General features: G+C 46.3%; 3 pseudogenes; all 3 read right to left on the bottom strand.

The window, feature by feature from the left end:
- Positions 1-621: 621 nt before the first annotated feature.
- LOC123179014 (plant cysteine oxidase 3-like) lies at positions 622-1,277 on the bottom strand (annotated as a pseudogene).
- A 623-nt stretch (positions 1,278-1,900) lies between these two features.
- Positions 1,901-2,590, bottom strand: LOC123161521 (plant cysteine oxidase 2-like; annotated as a pseudogene).
- A 2,377-nt stretch (positions 2,591-4,967) lies between these two features.
- On the bottom strand, positions 4,968-11,053 carry LOC123161508 (plant cysteine oxidase 2-like; annotated as a pseudogene).
- Between the last annotated feature and the right edge of the window lie 4,122 nt (positions 11,054-15,175).

The raw sequence follows: 15,175 nt of genomic DNA, 5'->3' as shown, positions 1-15,175 counted from the left end.
TTCCTCCGGTTTCATTATTTATTTCTCAAGTATTTTTTTCTATCCCTAACATTATTCCTTCTTTACAATCATATATTGGGTTATTTATTGCCATATATTTGTAATCCTCCCTCTCAGTCGTTTGGGTATCCCTATGCTTTGCCACGTCAGGTGGACACGCGTCCAGTAAACTGGACGTGAAGACGCGCGTGGTCCTTGTGGGCGCACAATCCTACCACGCTGCGGACACCCGTCGGTTGCCGCCTGTCCCACCCGCGTTGCCTCCTTGCTAGGCAGGGTAGGCCATCTACCGCCACATATCACATGTGTCTGTCCAATGCTTTGCTTCCCAATATATTTATTTTTCTTCTGTTTTTCAGTTTTTTGAAAATAAACAGAAATGTTTCTGATTCCGAACCAAGCTAGACTGTACACGTGAAAACCACGACGCACGAGAAGAATATTGCGGACCACAGGAGATAGTTTCAACCCCGATGAATAAGGGTAAAAAGAAGATATTGCTAGCCTAGTGAAAGCTAGGTTGGACTAACTGACTACCTGCCTTTCACAGGTGACAACTGTTATGTACAACAAGCTAGACGGAGCGCCGTTAAGATCGTGGTAACAATGGTCATGCAAGTTCTAAACGATGAAGTGCCACAGCATTGTTACGCCCTTCATCCGATAGTTGTTGGGGATCTCCTTGATCCAGGAGTACCATGTGTCAACCACACCTGAAACCAGAGGACATTTTCGTCAGCGAGCAAAAGCAAGCATCTAGATGTTCTTCATAAACTGAATTCAAGACTGGAAGTAAACACTCACAAGCTGTATTTGAGAACGGGGACTTTCTATAGTACGAGCAATCCCTGCCAACAGCGCTGTTGTAAGGGGTCCCATCACGTCGAGATTAGCACAAGGGGTAAGCGTCGTGAAGCAGTGCAGGTTGCCTCCGTTTTCAGGCTATAGAACTATGGTCTCGGATGAAGCAATACCAACAGTGTTTGTGTTTATCTTAGCTAGACGAGCCCCTAAAGTGAGTGCTTAGGACAAGAAATAGATCGGCAAACGATTTATCAGCGACAGGAGCATTGCTAAAGAAAAGAAGGAAATAGAGGAACAAAGAATGAAACTACTAACTTACCATCTGATGTGGTGAGCGCATTAGTTCCACCCTCTGAGTTACTTCTAGCACAGTCATACAAATTAAGGTGCATGGAACCGAAGAGCACCTTACTGAAGACGGTCATCCCGGGTTCGTTGTGCAGAGGAATCACAACATGCTTTGGTAAACAAAAGATACCCACAGTAACAAGCTAGATGAAGCGTCATTCATATTGTAACAATTGTTGTACTATCACGCATGTAGGTCCTAGACGGCGAACCGCGATGGCATCAGTATGCATTTCATTCGGAAACCAACAATGTTGTTGACACCTGTCGGCTACCAATTGTCCCTTCGCCCCTCGCCTCCTCGCCAGGCAGAGAGAATTATAAGAGGATCTCCTGCCTAGATATCTCATTTTTGAGTGTGCCATGGCAGCCGGACAACACCGACCCATCAGAAAAGGAGGGTCGACCCAAATTTGGGCTCAGATGGATGTAACAGCAATTATCATGGCAGGTCCATTTATGAGGATAGTTAGCCTCGTGTTTATAGAATTATGCATGTATTTATCAAAAATCGCCTTTCTTCATGCTCGAAATAGATATGCGGCCGCATGTACACATTATTTTTCTTCGAACCAATTATATCTAGAGATTCTAATAACATGCTAAATGTGTGTATACCACTAATTGATTGTATTTGAAGAGAAAATGTTGTGTCACTACTCTCTAGAGTCTATTGGTTAAAATACTATGCTAAATGAAGCTAGACGGAGCGCCGTTCAGATCATGGTAACAATGATCATGCAGGTTCCTAGAGGACGAAGTGTGATGGCATCGTTACACCCTTGATCCAGAAGTTGTTGGGGATCTCCTTGAGCTAGGAGTATCGTGCGCCAACCACACCTGAAACTAGAGGACGTTTTCGTTAGCGACCAGAAACAAGCATCTAGATGCTCTTCATAAACTAAATTCAACACTGGAAGAAAACACTCACCATCTTTGCTTTAGAATCGAGACTCACTGTAGTACACACAGTTCCTGCCAGCAACGCTGTTTTAAGGGGGTCCCATCACGTCGAGAATAGCACAAGTGGTAAGCACCTTGAAGCAGTGCAGGTTGCCTCCGTTTTCAGGGTACAAAATTATGGCCTCGGCTGAAGCGTCAACAACAGTGTTTGTGTTTATCATTGCTAGACGAGCCCCTGAAGTGAGTGGTCAGGACAAGTAGTAGATCAACAAACAATTTGTCAGCGATGTGAGCATTGCTAAAGAAAATAAGGAAATAGAGGAACGGGGAAAGAAACTATGAACTTACCATATGAGGTGGTGAGCGCATTACCGCCATCCTCTGAGTTACTTCTAGCCGAGTCATCCGACTTAAGGTACATGGAACCAAAGAGCATCTTCCTGAAGACAGTCATCCCGGGTTGGTTGTGCAGAGGAATGAAAGCATGCTTGGGTAAACAGAAGATTCCATAACAACTAGTTAGATGAAGCACCATTTAGATGGTAACAATTGTTGTAGGATCACGCATGCAGGTACTAGAAGACGAACCGCCACGGTATCGGTCTGCACTTCATCTGGAAACCAGCCACGCTAGAGACACCTGCCGGCCGCCACTTCTACCTCCGCCCGTCGCCTCCTTGACAGCTAGAGAGAACTAAAAGAGGATCTCCTGCCTATATATCTCTTATTTTGAGTGTGCCGTGGATGCCGGACACCACCGTCCCGTCGGAACAGGTGGGTCGACCCAAATTTGGGTCCCGATGGTTGTAACAGCCATTACCATGGCATGCGCATTTGTGAGGATAGTTAGCCTCGTGTTTATAGAATTATGTAGTGTATTTATTAAAAATTGCCTTTCCTCATGCTCGAAATAGAAATGATGCCGCATGTACACCTTATTTTTCTTTCAACCAACAAAATCTAGAGATTCTAATAACATGCTAAAAGTGTGTCTACCACTAATTGATGCTGTTCTAAAAGACAATGTTGTGACACTACTCTCCAGAGTTTGTTGGTTCGAATACTATGCTAAATGAAGTTATTTGGAAAGTTGATGGAATTGGAACACAATGGACGAGGAGAGCACAAGAGGAAACTTCTTCCTGTGGGTGAGGCGATTGCTACCTCTGGTTTCTTTTTAATTATTTATTGCTCAAGTATTCTTTTTCTATCCAAAACATTATTCCTCTTTACTTTCATTTATTGGGTTATTTATTGCCATATATTCTTACACCCTCCCTCTCCGCCATTTGGGTCTCTCCCATCCTTCGCCAGGTCAGACGGATGGGCATGCAGTCAAGTGGACGCGGAGGCATGCGCGTTCCACGTGGGTCTCTCCCACCCGTGTTGCCTCCTCACCAGGCAGGGCAGGCCATCTATCTCCCTACATCACATGTGTCTGTCCAGTGTTTTGCTTCCAAATACATTTATTTCTCTTCCCTTTTTCATTTTTGGAAAAGAAACGTAAATGTTTGTGATTCCAGACCCATTAGTTAAGATAGATTGTACACATGAATATCGAGATGCACTACAAGAAGATCACGGACCACATGCGATAGTTTCATCCCCGATAAATAAGGGTAAAAAAGAGTTTGCTAGCCTGGTGAGAGCTAGGTTGGATTGACTTACTACCTGCCTTTCGCTGGTTAGAACTATACTTGTCTACATCAACAAGTTAGACCAAGCATCGTTCAGATGGTCACAATTGTTGTTGGATTAGGCATGCAGGTCCTAGACGACGAACCACCACGGCAACGGTATGCACTACATCTGGAAACCAGCCACGCTGGAGACACCCGTTGGCCGCCACTTCTATTTTTGGAGTGTGGCAGGGCAACCGGACAGCACCGACCCATCAAAACATGTGGGTCGACCCAAATTGGGTCGCGATGGTTGTAACAACCATTACCATGGCATGTGCATTTGTGAGGATATTTAGCCTCGTATTTATTGTATTATGCAACGTATTAAAAAATCGCCTTTCTTCATACTCAAGACGGAAATGAGGCTCCATGTATAGCTTATTTTTCCTTGAACCAATAAAATCTAGAGATTCTGATAACATGCTAAAAGTGTGTCTACCACTAAATGATGCATTCGAAAAGACAATGTTGTGTTACTACTCTCTAGAGTCTATTGGTTCGAACACGATGCTAAATGATGCTATTTGGAAATGCGATGGAGTTGGAACACAACGGCAGAGGAGAGCGCAAGAGAAAACTGCTTCTTCTGGGCGAGGCGCGCTACCTCCTGTTTCTTTTTCATTATTTATTTCTCAAGTATTGTTTTTCTATCCCTAAGATTATTCCTTCTTTACATTTATATATTGGGTTATTTTTTGCCATATATTCGTACTCCCTCCCTCTCAGTCGTTCGGGTCTCTCCCATGCTTTGTTAGGTCAGGCGGACAAGCGTGCGGTAAACTGGACGCGAATACGCGCGCGGTCCATGTGGGCGCACAATCCTGCCACGCTACAGACACCTGTCGGCTGCCGCTTCTCCCACCCGTGTTGCCTCCTTGCCAGGCAGAGTAGGCCATCTATCACCACATACCTCATGCGTCTGTTCAATGCTTTGCTTCCCAATATATTTATTTTTCTTCTGTTTTTCATTCTTTGAAAATAAACAAAAAGGTTTCTGATTCCAAACCAAGCTAGACTGTACATGTGAAAACCACGACGCACGACAAGAAGATTGTGGACTACAGGAGATAGTTTCAACCCCGACGAATAAGGCTAAAAAGAAAATTTTGCTAGCCTGGTCAGAGCTAGGTTGGACTGACTTCCTGCGTGCCTTTCACAGGTTACAAATGTTATCTACAACAAGCTAGACGAAGCACCGTTAAGATCATGGTAACAATAGTCATGCAGGTTCTAGACGACAAAGTGCCACGTCATCATTACGCCCTTCATCTGATAGTTGTTGGGGATCTCCTTGAGCCAGGAGTACCATGGGTCAACCACACCTGAAAACAGAGGACATTTTCGTTCACGAGCAGAAGCAAGCATCTAGATGTTCTTCATAAACTGAATTCAAGACTGGAAGAAAACGCTCACCAGCTGTATTTGAGAACGGGGACTTGCTATATATAGTACGAGCAGTCCCTGCCAGCAGCGCTGTTGTAAGGGGTCCCATCACATCGGGAGTAGCACAAGGGGTAAGGGTCGTGAAGTAGTGCAGGTTGCCTCCTTTTCGGGGTATAAAACTATGGTCTCGGCTGAAGCGTCAACAACAATGTTTGTGTTTATCTTTGCTAGACGAGCCCCTGAAGTGACTAGTCAGGACAAGATATAGATCAGCAAAGGATTTGTCGAGCGACATGAGCATTGCTAAAGAAAAGAAGGAAATGGAGGAACAGGGAACGAAACTACTAACTTACCAGCTAATGTGGTGAGCGCATTAGTTATACCGTCTGAGTTACTTCTAGCCCAGTCATATGAATTAAGGTGCATGGAACCGAAGAGCATCTTGCTAAAGACGGTCATCTCGGGTTTGTTGTGCAGAGGAACGACAACATGCTTGGGTAAACAAAAGATACCAAACTAGTTACCTACAGTAACAAGCTAGATGAAGCATCGTTCAGATTGTAACAATTGTTGTAGTATCACACATGCAGGTCCTTGACGGCGAACCGCCACGGCATTAGTATGCACTTCATCCAAGAACCAACAAGGTTGGAGACACCCACCGGCTGGCACTTCTCCCTTCGCCCATCGCCTCCTCAGCAGCTTGAGAGAATTAAAAGATGATCTCCTGCCTAGATATCTTATTTTTGAGTGTGCCATGGCAGGCGGACACCACCGACCCATCAGAAAAGGAGGGTCGACCCAAATTTGGGCTCCGATGGATGTAACAGCTATTACCATGGCATGTGCATTTATGAGGATAGTTAGCCTAGTGTTTATAGAATTATGTAGTGTATTTATCAAAAATCGCCTTTCTTCATGCCCGAACTAGATATGAGGCGGCATGTACACATTATTTTTCTTCGAACCAATAAAATCTAGAGATTCTAATAACATGCTAAAAGTGTGTATACCACTAATTGATTGTATTTAAAAGGACAATAAAGAACCCAAAGCGGATGGTATCCTACTGCAAGGGTGGTCTTAAGAATCCCTTTTCGAGAAATCTCCTCCAAATCACCAATATGACTATCGAAATCTTGTGTCACTAGTCTCAAGAGTCTATTGGTTGAAATACTATGTTAAATGAAGCTAGACGGAGCGCCATTCAGATCATGGCAACAATGGTTATGCAGGTTCCTAGACGACAAAGTGCGACGGCAACGATACACCCTTCATCCAGAAGTTGTTGGGGATCTCCTTGAGCTAGGAGTACCGTGCGCCAACCACACCTGAAACCAGAGGACGTTTTTGTCAGCGAGCATAAGCAAGCATCTAGATGTTCTTCATAGACTGAATTCAAGACTGGACGAAAACACTCACCAGCTGTGTTTCAGAACTGAGACTCGCTGTAGTACGCGCAGTTCCTGCCAGCAACGCTGTTGTAAGGGGGTCCCATCACATCAAGAATAACGCAAGTGGTAAGCACCGTGAAGCAGTGCAGGTTGCCTCCATTTTCGGGGTACAGAACTATGGCCTCGGCTGAAGCATCAACAATAGTGTTTGTGTTTATCATTGCTAGATGAGCCCTTGAAGTGAGTGGTCAGGACAAGAAGTAGATCAGCAAACAATTTGTCAGCGACAGGAGCATTGCTACAGAAAAGAAGGAAATAGAGGAACGGGGAATGAAACTACGAACTTACCATATGAGGTGGTGAGTGCATTAGTGCCACCCCCTGAGTTACTTCTAGCCTAGTTATCCGACTTAAGTTGCATGGAACAAAACAGCCTCTTCCTGAAGACAGTCATCCCGGGTTGGTTGTGCAGAGGAATGACATCATGCTTGGGTAAACAGAATATACCAAACTAGTTACCCACAAAAACTAGGTAGACGAAGCACCATTCAGATGGTAAAAATTGTTGTAGGATCACGCATGCAGGTCCTAGAAGACGAACCGCCACGGCATCGGTCTGCACTTTATCTGGAAACCGGCCATGCTAGAGACACCCCCCGACCGCCACTTCTCCCTCCGCCCGTCGCCTCCTTGCCATCCAAAGAGAATTAAAAGATGATCTCCTACCTAGATATCTCTTTTTTTAGTGTGCCTTCGATATCGGACACCACCGACCCATCGGAACAGGTGGATCGACCCAAATTTTGGTTCCGATGGTTGTAATAGCCATTACCATGGCATGCACATTTGTGAGGATAGTTAGCCTCGTGTTATAGAATTATGTATTGTATTTATCAAAAATCGCCTTTCTTCATGCTTGAAATAGAAATCAGGCCGCATGTACACCTTATTTTCTTTTAACCAATAAAATATAGAGATTCTAATGACATGCTAAAAGTGTGTCTACCACTAATTGATGCGATTTTAAAAGACAGTGTTGTGTCACTACTCTCTAGAGGCTGTTGGTTCAAATACTATGCTAAATGAAGCTATTTCGAAAGTCGTGGAATTGGAACACAATGGAGGAGGACAGCACGAGAGGAAACTTCTTCCTGTGGTGAGGCGAATACTACCTCTGATTTCTTTTTAATTATTTATTGCTCAAGTATTCTTTTTCTATCCCAAACATTATTTCTTCTTTACTTTCATGTATTGGGTTATTTATTGCCATATATTCTTACACCCTCCCTCTCAGCCGTTTGGGTCTCTCCCATGCTTCGCCAGGTCAGGCAGACGTGGATGCAGTAAAGTGGACGCAGAGGCACGCGTGTTCAACATGGGCGCGCAAGCCTGCCACGCTATAGACACACGCCAGCCGCCGCTACTCCCACCCACGTTGCCTCCTCACCAGGCAGGGCAGGCCATCTATCACCCTACATCACATGTGTCTATCCAATGTTTTTCTTACCAATATATTTATTTTTCTTCCCTTTTTAATTTTTGGAAAACAAACAGAAATGTTTCTGATTCCAGACCCACTAGTTAAGCTAGATTGTACACGTGAATATCGCGACGCACGACAAGAAGATCACGGACCACATGAGATAGTTTCATCCCCTATAAATGAGTGTAAAAAGAGTTTGCTAGCTTGGTGAGAGCTCGGTTGGATTGGCTTACTGCCTGTCTTTCGCTGGCTAGAAATGTACTTATCTACATCAAGAAGTTAGACGAAGCATCGTTCAAATGGTCACAATTGTTGTTGGATTATGCATGCAGGTCCTAGACGACGAACCACCACGGCATCGGTATGCACTACATCTGGAAACCAGCCAGGATGGAGACACCCGCTGGCCGCCACTTCTATTTTTTGAGTGTACCAGGGCAACCGGACACCACCGACCCATCAGAACAGGTGGGTCGACCCAAATTGGGTTCCGATGGTTGTAACAACCATTACCATGGTCCATTTGTGAGTATAGTTAGCCTCGTATTTATTGTATTATGCAATGTATTAAAAAATCGCCTTACTTCATACTCAAGATGGAAATGAGGCTGCATGTACAACTTATTTTTCTTTCAACCAATAAAATGTAGAGAATGTAATAACATGCTAAAAGTGTGTCTACCACTAAATGATGCTATTTGAAAAGACAATGTTGTCTTACTACTCTCTAGAGTCTATTGGTTCGAACACGGTGCTAAATGATGCTATTTGGAAAGATGATGGAACTGGAACACAACGGAAGAGGAGAGCGCAAGAGGAAACTGCTTCTTCTCGGCGAGGCGAATACCACCTCCAGTTTCTTTTTCATTATTTATTGCTCAAGTATTGTTTTTCTATCCCTAACATTGTTCCTTCTTTACATTCATATATTGGGTTACTTATTGCAATATATTCGTACTCCCTCCCTCTCAGTCGTTCGGGTCTCACCCATGCTTTGTTAGGTCAAGCGGACACGCGTGCGGTAAATTGGACGCGAAGACGCGCGTGGTCCATGTGGGCTTGCAATCCTGCCACGCCGCAGACACCTGTCGGCTGCCGCTTCTCCCACCCGCGTGGCCTGCTTGCCAGGTAGGGTAGGCGATCTATCGCCACATATCACATGTGTCTGTCCCATTCTTTGCTTCCCAATATATTTATGTTTCTTCATTTTTTGAAAATAAATAGAAAGGTTTCTGTACACGTGAAAACCACGATGCACGATGAGAAGATCGCGGACAACAGGAGATAGTTTCAACCCCGACGAATAAGGGTAAAAAGAAGATCTTGCTAGCCTGGTCAGAGCAAGGTTGGAGTGACTGACTACCTACCTTTCATGGATTACAACTGTTATTTACAACAAGCTAGACGGAGCGCCGTTAAGATCTCGGTAACAATGGTCATGCAGGTTCTAGACGACGAAGTGCCATAGCATCATTGCGCCCTTCATCCGATGGTTGTTGGGGATCTCATTGAGCCAGGAGCACCATGCGTCAACCACACCTGAAACCAGAGGACATTTTCGTCAGCGAGCAGAAGCAAGCATCCAGATGTTCTTGATAAACTGAATTCAAGACTGGAAGAAAACACTCACAAGTTGTATTTGAGAACGGGGACTTGTTATAGTACGCGCAGTCCCTGCCAGCAGCGCTGTTGTAAGGGGTCCCATCACGTCGAGAATAGCGGAAGTGGTAAAAGCCGTGAAGCAATGCAGGTTGCCTCCATTTTCAGGGTACAGAACTATGGTCTCGGCTGAAGCGTCAACAACAGAGTTTGCTAGACGAGCCCCTGAAGTGAGTGGTCAGGACAAGAAATAGATGTAACGCCCGGATAATCAAGCTACAGTTAGCCCCTGCTAATGATGCCAATTCATCACTATTACTGTTGCTAATCTCACTTTGATTCAAAACCCAAATTCTTATTCAAAATAAAGTCAAAATTTCAAGTTTTCAAATGACAAAACTAAAATGTTCAAGGAGATGCAAATATTCCATAACTAATTATGGTGGGGAACCAACATTTTTGCAATGTGCTTACATGCCCTAAACTACTGAACTAATTTGGCAGTAGCCTAATTTTTAATAATAATTTAGGCTCAAGTTCTGTATTTTGTAAGGCTATTTTGTTTTAAGAACAAATAGGAAAAACAGAAAAACTTTTAGGAGAAAAATAAAAGTTTCAAAAAAATAAAATTATAGGGGGAAGCCCCCTGCATCACCTGGGCTTCGGCCCACCCGAGCCAGCTGGCCCAACTAGGCCGGTCCACTCCCTCTCCCCGGTCGCTTCCTGTTCCTCCGACCGGGCAGGACCGCACGCGCCCGTCACCGTCCAGCCACCTCATCGGCGACGCCTGGCAAGGGGATAAGTGCTGCGTTGGACCTCCCCGCTCGCCAAAATATCTCCCACACCCGCCACTTGCTCTCTCCTCCCTCCCTGGTCCTCTCCGCCTCGCCCCCCTTGCCAGATCCCTCCTCCCGTACGCGTCCATCGCCTCACCGCTGAGCAGACCGCGGCCACCGTCGTCCCCAAGCCGCGCCACCGTGCCAGGAAGGACCCCCGCCAGCCACTACGACCTTCGGTGCTACTAAACCGAGCCGGGAGTCACCGCAGCGTCCACTCCACCGTCGACTTCCACCTTCGGACGCGCCGAAGATCGCCGCCGATTCCGCCTCGCCTCTACGATCCCGTTCCCCCACCGGCCTTTTGTGAGCCGCACGGTGAGCTCCACCCCTTCCTCTCCCCGTCCTTTCTCCGTTTCCACGTAGTAGCAAGCTATGCACGACGCGTCGCCATTGCCGTGCCATTGCTCCGCTGTCGAGCTCGCTACCGTCGCGGCAGGGCCCTTCCCAGTCTGCCGAGCTCACCAACGCGCTTGTGGCTTCGAGTAGTCGTCGTACTACTTGTGCTCCGTCCGTTTTCCCGTTGCATTCGTCGCTCGCGAGCTTGCCGTGATTCAGGTCCCCGCCATTCTCGCCGCTGGCGACGTTCCGGCCATTCACGAGTCCAACCAGTAGCGCCATCGCGCGTGCAACGTCGAGTCGCGTTGAACACACCTAGACACGGGTCCAGAGACCCACCTGTAGAGGGGATGAACCCCGGGTAGGCAACGGAACCCGGATCCTTTTCAAAAATGACGGGGCTAGCATTGCCCCTCAATCCGGCCCGTGCTTGGCCGGGTCACCCGACCCGGCCAAGCCCCCTGACCCGGCCAAACTCTCTAACCCGCCCGGACTCCTCGACTCGGCTCCAGCAACCAGCTCAAGACAGCCGAACCCGGCACACCAAGACTTCTCCAGCAAGCCAGCTCCACCCTTTGGCGCGTTCCTCAACCCGGCCGCGGGTCAGCTCCCGTCCCATCCCAGCCGTACGATGGGACGAGTCTCCACCAACCGATGATCGAGGCAACAGTGCCCCACCCGTGCCTGTGGTCAGCCAGGGCATGGCAACAGTGCCCCACCTACCCGCTGACCAGGGCTGGCATGGCAACAGTGCAACCACCATCACCAATGATGCCAGCAAGCGGCGACCTGACGGAGCGCCACTATAGCCGACTCAACCCGGCCACTCCCTGACGATCGACAAGACGGACAACAGTGCCCTCGTACCCGGCAGGCCCCGTGCCCGGAGATCCCGGCGAGCCCTGGCCCCCGGCGTGTCCCAGCGCCGGCTTCCAGGACAATGACAACCCGGCCCCACGGCCTTGTAACATTACCATTGTATCCATGGGGGGGTTGACCTATAAAACCCCCGCCGAGCTCTCATGCAGATGGGCGATCGAACACAGAGAAACCAGAAACCACTCATCCACTCACGTAGCAAGCCACACCAGAGGAGAGGGAGTAGCCTAAGCCTTGACCTGCCTTCCTTCTTCCTCCATACAGCTCTAGGAGCAACTCTGTACTGTTATGTAACGCCCACGATGCGGCTATATCTCCCACGTGTCGAGGCACGACTTAGAGGCATAACCGCATTGTGGTTTTGTCGCAAGAAGGGTCATCTTCACACAATCCCATGTAATGAACAAGAATGGGATAAAGAGTTGGCTTACAATCGCCACTTCACACAATACATAAATATAATTCATACATCATCCAAAATACACACATAGACCGACTACGGTCAAAAATCCAAATGAAAATAAGATAACCGCAAATGCTAGATCCCCGATCGTCCCAACTGGGCTCCACTACTGATCATCAGGAAAAGACACATAGTAACGACCACGTTCCTCATCGAACTCCCACTTGAGGTCGATCCCATCATCTGCACTGGCATCGTCGGCACCTGCAACTGTTTTGGTAGAATCTGTGAGTCACGAGGACTCAGCAATCTCACACTCGCGAGATCAAGACTATTTAAGCTTATAGGAAAAGATGGTGTAATGAGGTGGAGCTGCAGCAGGCAATAAGCATATATGGTGGCTAACATACGCAAAAGAGAGCGAGAAGAGAAGCAACGGAACGGTCGTCAACTAGTAATGACCAAGAAGTGATCCTGAACTCCTACTTACGTCATTCATAATGCAAGTCGTGTTCACTTCCCGGACTCTGCCGAGAAGAGACCATCACGGCTACACACACGATTGATGTATTTTAACTGGGTCAAGTGAAAAGTTCTCTACAACCGGACATTAACAAATTCCCATCTGCCGCATAACCGCGGGCACGGCTTTCGAAAGATAAATACCCTGCAGGGGTGTCCCAACTTAGCCCATCATAAGCTCTCACGGTCAACGAAGGATAAACCTTCTCCCAGAAAGACCCGATCAGTCTCGGAATCCCGGTTTACAAGACATTTCGACAATGGTAAAACAAGACCAGCAAAGCCGCCCGAATGTGCCGACAAATCCCGATAGGAGCTGCACATATCTCGTTCTCAGGGCACACCAGATGAACACTACGTACAACTAAAACCAATCCTCGAGTTTCCCCAAGGTGGCGCTGCAAGTGGCTCTAGTTTGGACCAACACTCAGAGGAACACTGGCCCGGGGGTTTAAATAAAGATGACCCTCGGGCTCGCGAAAACCCGGGGGAAAAGGCTTAGGTGGCAAATGGTAAAACCAAGGTTGGGCCTTGCTGGAGGAGTTTTATTCAAGGCGAACTGTCAAGGGGGTCCCATAAATCACCCAACCGCGTAAGGAACGCAAACTCAAGGAACATAATACCGGTATGACAGAAACTAGGGCGGCAAGAGTGGAACAAAACACCAGGCATAAGGCCGAGCCTTCCACCCTTTACCTAATATATAGATGCATTAATATAATAAGAGATATTGTGATATCCCAACATATCCATGTTCCAACATGGAACCAACTTCATCTTCACCTGCAACTAGCAACGCTATAAGAAGGGCTGAGCAAAAGCGGTAACTTAGCCAAACAATGGTTTGCTAGGAAAGGATGGTTAGAGGCTGACATGGCAGTATGGGAGGCATGATATAGCAAGTGGTAGGTAGCGCAGCATGGCAATAGAACAAACAACTAGCAAAGCAAAGATAGAAGTGATGTTGAGGGGTGGTCATCTTGCCTGCAAGGTTCTCAGAGTTGTCGAAAGCTTGATCCTCGTAAGCGTACTCAACAGGTTCCTCGTTCACGAACTCGTCTCCGGGCTCTACCCAAGACAAGAACACAAGCAACGGAACCACAATCAATCACGGGAAATGCACAAGCATCATGATGCAATACATGAATGATATGCAAGATATGATATGCGATGCGTATGCGTGCTCCGGGAGGAAAATGATGAACAAGGCAGTAACTTGGCAAACCCAGCATGCCACTGGAAAGATGAGATGATTTCCGTCGAAATCGATATAAAGATCACCGGAAACGGATGCACGGTTTGCAAATGGCAAGCAAAATAAGAATGACACGAATCTGCGATTAACAGCATGATAGCACTTAGAATGCAACAAGTAACAATGCTACAGCGCTCCAACATAGAAACAAAGCATATGACAGTAATCTACAGGAGATGCTTGACAAAAAAAGAACACTGAGCTACGGCTAGTTCACAACATAACAGGTTCAAACAAGCATGACAAAAGTGCAAAAGATAACAGGTTCACAGACTTGGTGAAATTACTGGACATGGCAGAAAACAGCATCAGGTAGCAATGTTCAGAGCACGAAATCGGCATGTTACAGGAACTTAACATGGCAAAACAAGGCATGACAGTATTCTACTAAATGCATATGACAAAAGTCACTTACTGACCTTAAGCCAAAAAGGACCAGAAGATATGATGGCAACCATGCAAACATAGCAAGTTTCGTTAACAGGTTTCAGACTTGGCAGAAAACAGAGCATGGCAGAAACAATAATATGAAGGCATCTTTGTGAGCTTGATGCACTCACCACAAAGCAATGCATGACAAAACAAGCATATCTACAGAAAGATGGCATGTTTATTAAGCTATCCATGGCAAGATCAAATACATAGCATGTATGGATCAACTACAACAAGCTTGGCAAAATTAAATAACAAGTAAACAATCTGCCAGAAATATTTTCTAGCAAAAGTAGAGCAAGATTGAGTCATGCTATGGCACTCCATAATTACAAAAAAAGGCAGGAACGGATCAATTACAACAGTATCTACAAAACATCCTTACTGAATATCTCCAAAATATGCATGGAACTCTCTGTAGCATCAAGTTTACATGGCAACAAAATAACAGCAGACAAAGACTTAGAGAAATCACCAAGTCCCTGAAATCAGAAACATTACGGAGCCTAGTTTGCATGCTTGTGCTAGTCACCGCAGAGATCACAAAAATATATGGCATACACCACTGGAAACATGGCATGGCATACACCAGAACACATGTAGAGCTCATGCACATAAGATGCACAGATTAAATGCAACAAAAATAACAATTCCACAAGTTCTGATAAGCAATAGCAGATAACAGCAACTAGCACTCTTGCACCAGAGATTTGGGCATCAAGATGAGATCAAATGAACATGGTGCAATTGAACAAAATGTAGAGCATCACGAGACGAACAATTCGATATATTACACGCGCGAAACGGAGCTATATGCAGAGAGTTATGCCATGATGAACAGGGATATATATTGTGAAAATCATGAGACTTGGAAAATATTTCGGGGGGGGGGAGAGAAAAAGTCAACTACCAC

Source organism: Triticum aestivum, chromosome 1D (genome assembly GCF_018294505.1).
Source record: "Triticum aestivum cultivar Chinese Spring chromosome 1D, IWGSC CS RefSeq v2.1, whole genome shotgun sequence".
NCBI classification, from domain to species: Eukaryota; Viridiplantae; Streptophyta; class Magnoliopsida; order Poales; family Poaceae; genus Triticum; species Triticum aestivum.
Note: the sequence above shows the minus strand (reverse complement) of the source record. Positions and strands in the feature narration are given on the sequence as shown.